General features: G+C 45.0%; 1 pseudogene; it reads left to right on the forward strand.

The window, feature by feature from the left end:
- Positions 1 to 2603: 2603 nt before the first annotated feature.
- Positions 2604 to 11790, forward strand: LOC133361511 (nuclear receptor coactivator 5-like; annotated as a pseudogene).
- Positions 11791 to 12024: the final 234 nt, after the last annotated feature.

Below are 12024 nucleotides of genomic sequence, written 5' to 3' on the forward strand. Positions count from 1 at the left end.
AAATAATATAAATAGCTGTGGATTTCACACCTGATGATGATGATTTTAACACGTAGGCTTTCGCGACCATTCTGGCGAATTGCCGATGATGCTGGATGCAATTACCAGCGAAACGTCGTACTACTCAAAATTTGTAAATGTTGTGGTTTCACGCTTCAACACACCGGTGTGGGGGCTAAAGCAGTGAACTATTTGTCTTTTGTCAACGTGACACTTTTTTTACCGATTGGCCGTGTCGGGTGGTGGAGGGTTACGACACATTTATAAATAACGCGGCGATCTAAACCCAAACACGTTGACTATTGATGATAGCTTGTGTTGCAGTCGAAACGTCGTGATAATTTTTTATTGTTTTATATTTATATTATTTTATTATTTCCCTTCTACGTGATTTTACTGAACGAACCAAGAATATGAATCCCTGCAGTCATGAAAGCTTTAAGTCAAATCTATTTACAATGTTCAACATTTAAACAAAATTTTGTTAACATTGAATCACAAGCAAAAATCCGTGGTTTAGCCACCTTTGTAAAATGTTTTAATCTTTAAAACAGCTTTCTGGCATTGCCGATGTTAAACTATTTTCACATGAAATTTGCATGTGTAGTTGCAAGACAGTTATTGTGTTCTAGTCACAAAGCATCTTCATTCGTGTCGGCAAATCGCAAGTGGCCTTTCTGCCCCTCTGACATACAGTTTACTTAATGGAGCACATAATTACACTTCAGACTTTAATGACATTTTTACACGGATGCATAAAATCTGCAGTGGAATTGTCTGGGTATATTATTTCAGAAGGACACCCTTTTGGATAGCCTTAGAAAAGTCATTCAAGATTAACTGAAAATGCCCATTTTAATTTGAAGTGCTGTGTATAAACCACTCATTAAATAGTTTTTTGCATCAAGTGTGTTTAATAGTTCAGTATATATCTATCACTTCATACACCACTTGTTTTGATGACATTTGTGTATATCCATTAGGTTTTAATGGAAATTCTCAATTTCACACCATTTTAAGAGTGAGATGCACACTTTGGTATTTAAATCCTTTATATTAAGTTCGCTTGCTTGCTTAGGACCGTGCAAATCTTTCGGTCGTTTTTTAACCCACTTCCCATGATCCAATCGAGCTGACATTTTCCACACAGACTCGTTGTGTGTGACAATTAATTTTCGTGAAAACATTTTCCCTAAACTTTACACTGTTTAGGGGAAAAAAATGTAATATTTAATTACCAATTGCTTAATGCTGGCAGACAATCATCTGACCCATAGGTGGCAGCCATTTCAAGCCAGAGGACGAGAGGACTCTAGCCGCCACGCATATAAAGGATTTATAGTGAAAAACTTTGTTTTTACGGGTTAATTTTTTTTACTATTGAGTGTTGTGAATACACCTCCCTTGGCTGATGGTAAGATTCATGTTTAATTGTTTTTATATTATTTAACATTGTTATAATTGTTATTTCTACAGAAATGATGATTCAAAGAGGTCAGTGTTTGTTTTTTTGCTGTTTTTTTTATAGCAAGCTGAATGATATATCTAGTGACCATTGTTTGATTGTTAAATGCATTTTTGAGCACCTGAGTTAAGTCAATGTCAAAAACATGCAACGTTAAAAAATAAACCCGTAAAAACAAAGTTTTTCACTCTAAATCCTTTATATGCGTGGCGGCTAGAGTCCTCTCGTCCTCTGGCTTGAGATGGCTGCCACCTATGGGTCAGATGATTGCATGGCACCATTAAGCAATTGGTAATTAAATATTTAATTTGTTTCCCTAAACAGTGTAAAATTTTGAAAAAAATTTTCACGAACATTAATTGTCACGCACAACGAGTCTGTGTGCAAAATGTCAGCTCGATTGGATCACGGGAAGTGGGTTAAAAAACGACCGAAAGGTTTGCACGGTCGTAAGCAAGCAAGCAAGCGAACTTAATATAAAGGATTTAAAAAGATGGCAATTTTTTATAGAATGTTCCTAAAAATAATATAATGGTTCTATAGTTATCCTTGCATGTCTTATTTCTCATTAAAATAAATAATTTGCCTTTATGCTCAGCTATGTATTAATTCCAGTAACTCAGCACCTGTGTTTCGCAAAAGTTAGGCCAATGTTTGCAAGTCTATTTCAGGTGGCGTCTGCACGCACGATAATGCATGGAAGCTTTCTCCTCAGGCGTTCGCCTGAGCGGTCATCGAGCCAAGACTCGAGGCACCGCTCGACCCGTGATAAGTCCCGGTCACCACCCCTCGTCTCGCGATGGCCACCGCGACTCATCAGCAAGGAGTGGCAGAGAAAAACGTGCCAGCCGGGAGCGCCGTGACGACCGCAGGCGTTCAAAGGAGGGTCGCGTGAGCGGAGGAGCTCGCGGGAGAGGGATGACAGGAGGGTGCCACGGCTTTTCCCATCCCAGGACAGGATGGCCTCGCGGAATGAGCAGCCTGTGTTCCATGGCGGTCCCCCATTACATAATGAACAGCAAAACCACTGATGGGGCAGCATGCCTGGCCGGGGTGGATGCCTTGCAGAGGGGGGATGCCCAATAGGGGTGGCATGCGGGGCATGCACAGACAGAGGGGGCATGGGTGGAAGAGCGGCATGCACGATAGGGAGGGCATGGGTGGAAGAGACGGCATGCACGATAGGAAGGGCATGGGTGGTAGAGGCGGCATGCACGATAGGGAGGGCATGGGTGGTAGAGGCAGCATGTTCGATAGGGAGGGCATGGTGGAAGAGACGGCATGCACGATAGGGAGGGCATGGGTGGAAGAGACGGCATGCACGATAGGGGAGGGCATGGGTGGTAGAGGCAGCATGTTCGATAGGGAGGGCATGGCTGGCAGAGGAGGTATGATTGATAGACGAGCATGCACGAAAGACGGGATAATTACGGAAGAGGGGGCATGCGAGAAAGAGGGGGCATGCACGAAAGAGGGGCATGCACGAAAGAGGGGACATGCACGAAAGAGGGGACATGCACGAAAGAGGGGACATGCACGAAAGAGGGGACATGCAGGAAAGAGGGGACATGCACGAAAGAGGGACATGCCCGGTCGGGGGGCATGCCCGGTCGGGGGGGCATGTCCGGCAGGGGAGGCTATGGAAAAAAGGGACCCAACACTTCGCTGTGGGGTGAAGAGGACCAGAACGAGCCGCCTTTCAGGTAACTGGAGTATTCATTACAGAGCACGATTGGTATTTTGAGCGATGTTTTTGATTGTGAGAAATGGTGTAATGGTGTTTTTTTTATTTTATAGAGGGCCATCATACGATGATGAAGACCAGCGACCAGCCAGAGACATGCCTTCATCAGGTCTGTCAGATTATTATTCATGTGTGTGATCTAGATATAAATTCTATTCAAAAAGTTTTCAAAAAATATATATAGATGAAGGGACTACCGCGCATTATGTAATGTGCTTAGCTTTTTTCTCGTGCATACACTAACTTAGGTTCAGTTTTTAATGTTTTATTTGCTGGTGCCATCTATAATTCTGCCCTCCAAACTCTTCAGTTCTAACTTGTCACTTATTAAGATGACATTTATCGAGTATGTTACAGTTTTTAACATTTAGGGTGCATTAGATATGTAGTCAAATGTGATGAAGGATTTTTTTATTATTATTGCAGCTTGCTTCAGACAGCATTAGAATTTGAGGAAAATTGTAATATTCTAACTATGTGCAGTTGTCTTGCGCTGAATGCTTTCAACTATATTTTGGTCAGGAGATGAAATCAAGCGTGAAGAGCTCTACCTAAAGTTTTATGATGAAATCTCTAAACCGTATGACAGTGAGAGACCTGTGGACTGTGTTGTCATTGTGGCTTCACGGCAGCAAAAGTGAGTGGTGACATTTCGTGTGGATCTGCCACTGGCATCTGCTCCATATTGACTGCAGGATTTTATTTACATACTCTTAGTTCTTTCGGTAAAGTCACGTAGAAGGGAAACAAGTATAACCCGTAAAAACAAAGTTTTTCACTCTAAATCCTTTATATGCGTGGCATCGGCTAGAGTCCTCTCGTCCTCTGGCTTGAGATGGCTGCCACCTATGGGTCAGATGATTGTCTGCCAGTATTAAGCAATTGGTAATTAAATATTTAATTTGTTTTCTCTAAACAGTGTAAAATTTTGGAGAAAAAATTTCACGAACATTAATTGTCACGCACAACGAGTCTGTGTGCAAAATGTCAGCTCGATTGGATCACGGGAAGTGGGTTAAACAACGACCGAAAGATTTGCACGGTCGTAAGCAAGCAAGCACGCAAGCAAGCAAGCAAGCGAACTTAATATAAAGGATTTAAAAAGAATATCAATCCCTGCAGTCACAAAAGCTTTAAATCAAGATTTTATTTACCCTGCCATTAAGTAAGTGATTACGTCATATTTGGCTACAATTCCCATGTAATGAGAAAAGGATATTCTTACAGTGATGCTGTATTGACACTAGGTGGAGACTTTAGCTGGAGGAATTGTCATTCGGAAATGTAGAATTTTACATTCCGTAACTGAAAATGAATTACACACGTAAACGAAGTATAACTCCTAATATTTATCGTGTAAAATTTTACAATCACGTTCCTATTTCACGAAAGCTTCAAGCGCTTTTGAGTTTAAACAAAAAAGCTTGACTTTTACACAAAGTCATTAGTTGATACTTTTGAACGTTTATATATGATGAAATAGCAATGGATTGGCTATTCCTGCTGGAAATAATTAAGTAAAATTATTTGACTGGAGTTTCAACACTGAAAAAAATTGCGAATTTTGAATTACCAAAAATTATCATCTCCGTGCACCATTCTCTTACCGGCTTGATCTCAGTCCAGTTCTTTCACGGAACTTTGAGTATCTGACGTGGTCAACCACTTGTCAGTAGAAATAATATTTTGCAGAATTGCAAAATCAAACTTTTACAATGGATGCTTCCTTCTAATTATCAACTCAGCTGAAATTGGAAAACTTACTATAATTGAAGGTACATTTTTGGTGAGAGTCTGGAATTCAGGCCCACTGTAATATCATTGTTGGTGATTTGATATAAACACACGTTAACCCTTAGAGCCTCCTCAAATCTATATTGTCATGAATTCCTTATACTTTTTTCTTATTTAGCTGGGAGGGCATCTTGTAAAGTCTGCTCGCATTGCAATCAAGCGTTTGCGAACTGATAGCCCAGTCAGAAAGAGACTCAGCCCATACGACATCTGCGTTCTGTAAAATTAGTATCAGTTTTTGGGAATTCGGTGGTGGATCTTCGGAAGAGAGACTGACTCAGAAACTGCCTATGACGATGACTGCTACCAAGTACTCATTTAAGTATGTGACACAATTTTTAAATCCTTTATATTAAGTTTGCATGCTTGCTTGCTTGCTTGCGTGCTTGCTTACGACCGTGCAAATCTTTCGGTCGTTTTTTAACCCACTTCCCGTGATCCAATCGAGCTGACATTTTCCACACAGACTCGTTGTGCCAGACAATTAATGTTCGTGAAAAAAAATTCCCAAAATTTTACACTTTTTAGGCAAAAATTTTTTATTTACGTATATTCAAATAGAACTCATTCTTGGCTTTGGTTGAACGTCACAGTATACGAGCCCAGAGCGTAAACCCGTCCACAGGCCGTGGCGGAGTAGCGCAGTTGGTAGCGCCCCTCGCTTCCCATGCCAAAGGTCGCGGGATCGATCCCCGCGTCCTCCACAGGCGAATATATATTTAAATCCTTTATATTAAGTTCGCTGCCACGCATATAAAGGATTTATAGTGAAAAACTTTGTTTTTACGGGTTATACTTATTATTGCTCCATTCCTGACTTATTGGTTCTGTGGTGTTGCAGGGACTATGCAGAGAATATAGGAAAGCAAGCTCGGAATATGGGCCTCACTGTGGATCTCATCATGCTGAGCTCGCAGAACCTCCTGGGCCAGGCCCTGAACGATGTAAGGAATGGAGGCTCCGCCTTCGCCATCGCCGTGAAGCCCCAACACGTGACGGACAACTGTTGCTCTGTCCACGTCCTTCAGGGGAACAAGCAACGTAAGCCCTCCGACCCCCGTATGCATCGTGGCAACCGAAAGGCAAGCTTCATTTGTGGATGTGGCCGGCTAGCTTGCTGCTCCATAAAGTCGGAAAAAGTGCGAAGGGAATCGCACTCCGCCATGGGAGAATCGTTGAAATTGGTGAAGGCTTTCTGTAGGCCTGATGATGAACGCTGGTCTTGTAAAGTTGTGCAAACCTAATTTTTTTTTCACAGCAAAATGTTAACTTGCGTTTGGTGTCACCAGCCATGATGGAAAATGTTTTTTCACCCAATAGGGAAGTTGAATTTTTTAGTTCCACGTGCATTGTTCGTTTTAATTTCAAATTATACGTAATTATCGATTGGCAAAATATAATTTGCGTACATCCATAGGTGCAATGTATGACAGTATTTTTTTTAATCCTTTATATTAAGTTCGCTTGCTTGCTTACGACCGTGCAAATCTTTCGGTCGTTTTTTAACCCACTTCCCGTGATCCAATCGAGCTGACATTTTGCACACAGACTCGTTGTGCGTGACAATTAATGTTCGTGAAAATCATTTTCCGAAATGTTACACTTTTTAGGACAAAAATATTATATTTAATTACCAATTGCTTAATGGTGCAATGCAATCATCTGACCCATAGGTGGCAGCCATCTCAAGCCAGAGGACGAGAGGACTCTAGCCGCCACGCATGTAAAGGATTTAGAGTGGAAAACTTTGTTTTTACGGGTTATACTTATTTGCAATGCAATATCGTTTTCGCCTTTGTGTTCCTTTCAAATAAATGGAAACAAAGATTAAATAAACCTATGTTGTTGGGCTTACAGAGAAAAAAAAAATTCTCTGTTTCGATGCCACTGAAGGTGGCGTTTGTAGTGTTTGACTTTATCCGGGTAGCTTCGATGTGGCGCCATAAACATCGCGTTTTCCACCAGAACACCACCACACGCCTTTGCCCGTGGCCATGGAGCTCGTGGGTCGCGAGTTTGAGTCTTACATGGGCGACCTACGCGAGCGGCGGCGGCGGCGGCGGAGTGAGATCGCCAGACAAGCGGCCGAGCGCGCCGACAGCGTCTTGCGGCGCCAGCAGCGGCCGCACCGTTTCTCGCAAGTGCCGGAATTTCGAACTGGCTTTTCGACACAGGCCCCCCCCGCGCGTGCCCCACCAGCTCCGGACACCCTGGCCCCACCGCTACATGCGCGAGCGTCGCCCACAGATTCACCTCACGGCCCGGTCCCGCGCGCGGCAACACGTCCAGGTACCCGAGTGAGCGGGCGGCAGCGGCAGCGGCCTACTCGCAGCATGCCAACTCGCCGTCGTCGTCGCTACGCAGCGCTCTGAGCGAGGCGAAGGACATGTCCCTGGAAGAGCTGGATCGCATCTCGGAGCAAGTGCGCTTTCTGCGTGAAAAGGCGCTCGACGAAAGAGGTACGGTGGCAGCGTGCGGGGGACTCTAGGGGCACTGGTGCTGTGTGTCTTGGGGTTGCTGCAGATAAGTGGTAGGCATTGGTGATGTCTCGTAGGCAATGTTAAGGCATTATCCGGGAAGATTGTAAAATATATTTTGGGTTAACTGTGACTGAAGCCATGAAACTTGACTTGAATTCCGGCACTACTGGAACACTCGAGGAAACTATTGAGAATAGCATTATATGTACTACGAAACTACAGTATATAATATGAACACTGCACATACGCTCATACTATGATGAGTTTAAACCAATAAAATAAGACTAACAATACCTCGTAAGTTGAATTCCACCTCTAGAATAACTTTAAATTTTCATGTATAACTACTATATGAATAAGAGCACCACTCTATTCATATAGTAACAAACAAAAACTTAACCTTACACTCAAAGTATAACTTGAACACTTTACAAGTAGATTAGTATAATCACCGAAACAGTGTAGTTATTTACAAACGGCTGTAAGTTATTAGTATAATGACATTACATCTATAACAACAATAAGCCTACCAAGATTGAAGAGGGCAAGAAATCTTGAAGTCATCGTCATTACCACATCAAAGGTGAGATTATCTTGTTACGGAGGCCAGGGGCCTGGGCACAGAAACATTGCGTAAATCTAAGCAGGACGCGGATCGGTGTACGCCGCGAAAAGTTCGTAGTGAGAAAAGCGAAGTTTACAGACGTGGATGGCACGTTGGCTTTCGCTATGGATCACGTCATCACTCCCACTCCACCGGCCGGTCGGGTCGGCTGCAACAGGGATTTTGGCACCACTTCCCATGGACGCTGCTTCTGCTGCAGCAGCAGCGGCAGCAGCATCAGCTCGTTGGCTTTCGCTATGGATCACGTCATCACTCCCACTCCACCGGCCGGTCGGTCGGCTGCAACAGGGATTTTGGCACTACTTCCCATGGACGCTGCTTCTGCTGCAGCAGCAGCAGCAGCAGCATCAGCTCGTTGGCTTTCGCTATGGATCACGTCATCACTCCCACTCCACCGGCCGGTCGGCTGCAACAGAGATTTTGGCACCACTTCCCATGGACGCTGCTTCTGCTGCAGCAGCAGCAGCAGCAGCATCAGCTCGTTGGCTTTCGCTATGGATCACGTCATCACTCCCACTCCACCGGTCGGTCGGCTGCAACAGGGATTTTGGCACCACTTCCCATGGACGCTGCTTCTGCTGCAGCAGCAGCATCAGCTCGTTGGCTTTCGCTATGGATCACGTCATCACTCCCACTCCACCGGCCGGTCGGTCGGCTGCAACAGGGATTTTGGCACCACTTCCCATGGACGCTGCTTCTGCTGCAGCAGCAGCATCAGCTCGTTGGCTTTTGCTATGGATCACGTCATCACTCCCACTCCACCGGCCGGTCGGCTGCAACAGGGATTTTGGCACCACTTCCCATGGACGCTGCTTCTGCTGCAGCAGCAGCAGCATCAGCTCCGTTTCTCTTGGGAGAGGAGTGAACTTCACATTTGAGGTGGCCACTTGGTAATCCGGGTGTCCGTTTCCATGAAATTAACCCACAATTTAGCGGTAGCTGCGCATTAAAGGTGCGTGCGTGGCAGAGGTAAGCACAGCAGCGTTGCTCATGTTACAGTTGATTATCTCGTCAATAGTGAACCATGTTAGGAAGTGATTAATGTTGGTATAGTATATTGCAGGGGTCGGGAACCTTTTTGACTGGGAGAGCCATAAAAGCCAAATATTTCTAAATATATTTCATTGAGAGCCATATAGTATTTGTAACGTATAATAAATTAAATATGTCTTACTTTTAATGCGACTTCTGGTGCTGCGTGGTTTTGCTGATGGCCTTGTAGTCTGGTTCGTACGTGGTGAGGTTGAGCTTCGTGCAGGCGTTGAGGCCCCGTGACCCGTGAAATTTATCTTCAAAACTAATTTCTGTTTACTTTAAAATGACACGGTATTATTAAGCAATATCACAAGTATTTTAAATTCAGTTCCAAACTGATTTTTGTATTTTTTTTTCAACTCAAAATTGTCTGGGAGCCATATGCCGTCACCAGAAGAGCCATATATGGCTCGCGAGCCATAGGTTCCCGACCGCTGTTGTAGATAATTGTCAGTCTTTGCCTAATGCTGTAATGTTGCAGTTAAAGACCCTGTGAATATCATTCGCAACATTGAACGATTGTGCAAAATCAACATTTTAAATGGACACCCGAGTAAGCGAGATGTCCCATCTCACGAGGTTTTTTTTTTCCTTCAGCTAAAATTCTGAATTCTGCCTTGAAGAAATTATGTTTGCAGTGTTTACATAAGCTGTTGTATTACCTGCCTCAAGCCCTAATGTTAATATTCAGTTTGTAAATAGGAAAGCAAATTTGGTGGAGAGGCTCAATTTAAGATGTCTTCATATGGTGTGTTTTTCAGTGTCTTTTTTAAAATCCTTTATATTAAGTTCGCTTGCTTGCTTGCGTGCTTGCTTGCTTACGACCGTGCAAATATTTCGGTCGTTTTTTAACCCACTTCCCGTGATCCAATCGAGCTGACATTTTCCACACAGACTCGTTGTGCCAGACAATTATTGTTCGTGAAAAAAAATTCTCCAAATTTTACACTGTTTAGGCAAAAAAAAATTATTTTACATATATTCAAATAGAACGCATTCATGGCTTTGGCTGAACGTCACAGTGTAGGAGCCCAGAGCGTAACCCATCCACAGGCCGTGGCGGAGTAGCGCAGTTGGTAGCGCCCTCGCTTCCCATGCCAAAGGTCGCGGGATCGATCCCCGCGTCCTCCACAGGCGAATATATTTTTAAATCCTTTATATTAAGTTCGCTGCCACGCATATAAAGGATTTATAGTGAAAAACTTTGTTTTTACGGGTTATACTTATTTCTGGCATTGCATTCATTTTGGCTCAGGGTATGTGAATATTATTTTAGAGTTTTTTTGATAATTCCCATTTTTCAATTTGTCATTTCTTATGTCCTTCAGCAAGGGTGATTTTAGAATTTCACCATTTTTATTACTGCAGTACAGAAACTAAACTTGGTAAGGCGTTACACCTTTTCACATCTAGCAGCTTTCCTCTACGACGAAGAGAAACACATTTCTAGAAAAAAAATAGTCAATGTAGCCTCTTTAACACGTCACATATTTTGATTTCAATTGTGTGCCAGGAATGCGTAATCAGCCAGCCGCCCCGCCACGCTTGGCTGAGGGAGGGATTGGAATGCACCATCTTCAACAGAACACACCACCGGCTCGCCAGAGACTTGACCAACAACTGCCCAACATGGCAAGCAAAGCCGTAGGCGCGTACGCTAACAGAGCGGCGGCCGACGCGCCCGGCGCTGCTTTTAACAGCGGTAACAACAACGACGGCGGCGGTGGAGGTGCAATGGCGGCGGGGATGGGAAGGCAGGGGAGCTTGCCCCCATCGGGCCACACGGCGGGCAGACAGCAGGCGAACAACATGGGGCAAGTGGCGGCGTCGCGTCCTCTCTCCCCGCTGCGACGCAACTCGCGCTGGCTGCCAGGAACGCCGTCGGTAGGCGCGCAGTCCGAGTTGAGCCACGCACCCATGGAGGATGCGCTGCAGCCGCGCGCCACCATCTCTGCGCAGGGAGCTCAGGGTCAGGTCGGTGGTTACGGCAACTACGGCAACATGGGCAGGGATTTCTCGGACCAAGGCGTGCGAATGCCGTCGCAGCAGCAGCAGCAACTGGTGCCTCCGCAACAGCAGGAGCGCGTCACCACCAGCACGACATTCGGTCCCACCACTGTAAACCTGTCGTCTCTCGGCCTGGATAACCCCAACGTGCGCAAGGCGCTTGACATGCTCATGCAGAGCGCTCCGGCGATATCGCAGCTCGTTAAGCAGGCATCGGCTGCCGTGTCGCAGAAGGGGCAGTCGGCGGCTTTGGTGGAGCCAGCAAGCACCCGTGTTTCGGTCGCCACCGCAGCAGCAACAGCAGCAACAGCGGCCACTGATGCAGCAGCAACAAATGCCCTCGCAGCCGACCCACGGCATGGGCCAGCAGCAGGGCTATGGAGAGGAGAAAGGTTGGGCCAGACAGCAGCAGCCAGCCTTTCGGCAGCAGCACCCGCAGTTCCAACAGCAGGCCCGCTGGGATGAACAGTACCAGCAGCGCTACTGAAGCATGAATATGGAACCACGTTTTGAGAAGTCTGGGCAACCCTACTTTAGGTGTATTGAGAGGTCAGGGGTACACGATGCATTGCTTTATGAATAGTAGGGTAGAAGGCTTGCTGTTCCTCCGGCCACACACAATCATGTAATGGGCGCAAAGCTGCACACACACACCTAGAGAAAAGCATTGTACCGTGTACCCCAGCGGTCGGGAACCTATGGCTCGCGAGCCATATATGGCTCTTTTGGTGACGGCATATGGCTCCCAGACAATTTTGAGTTGAAAAAATAAATAAAAATCAGTTTGGAACTGATTTTAAAATACTTGTGATATTGCTTAATAATACTGTCTCATTTTAAAGTAAACACAAATTAGTTTTGAAGATAAATTTCA

Source organism: Lethenteron reissneri, unplaced genomic scaffold (genome assembly GCF_015708825.2).
Source record: "Lethenteron reissneri isolate LAM-NWPU_2019-01 unplaced genomic scaffold, ASM1570882v1 scaffold_1121, whole genome shotgun sequence".
Taxonomy (NCBI): Eukaryota; Metazoa; Chordata; class Hyperoartia; order Petromyzontiformes; family Petromyzontidae; genus Lethenteron; species Lethenteron reissneri.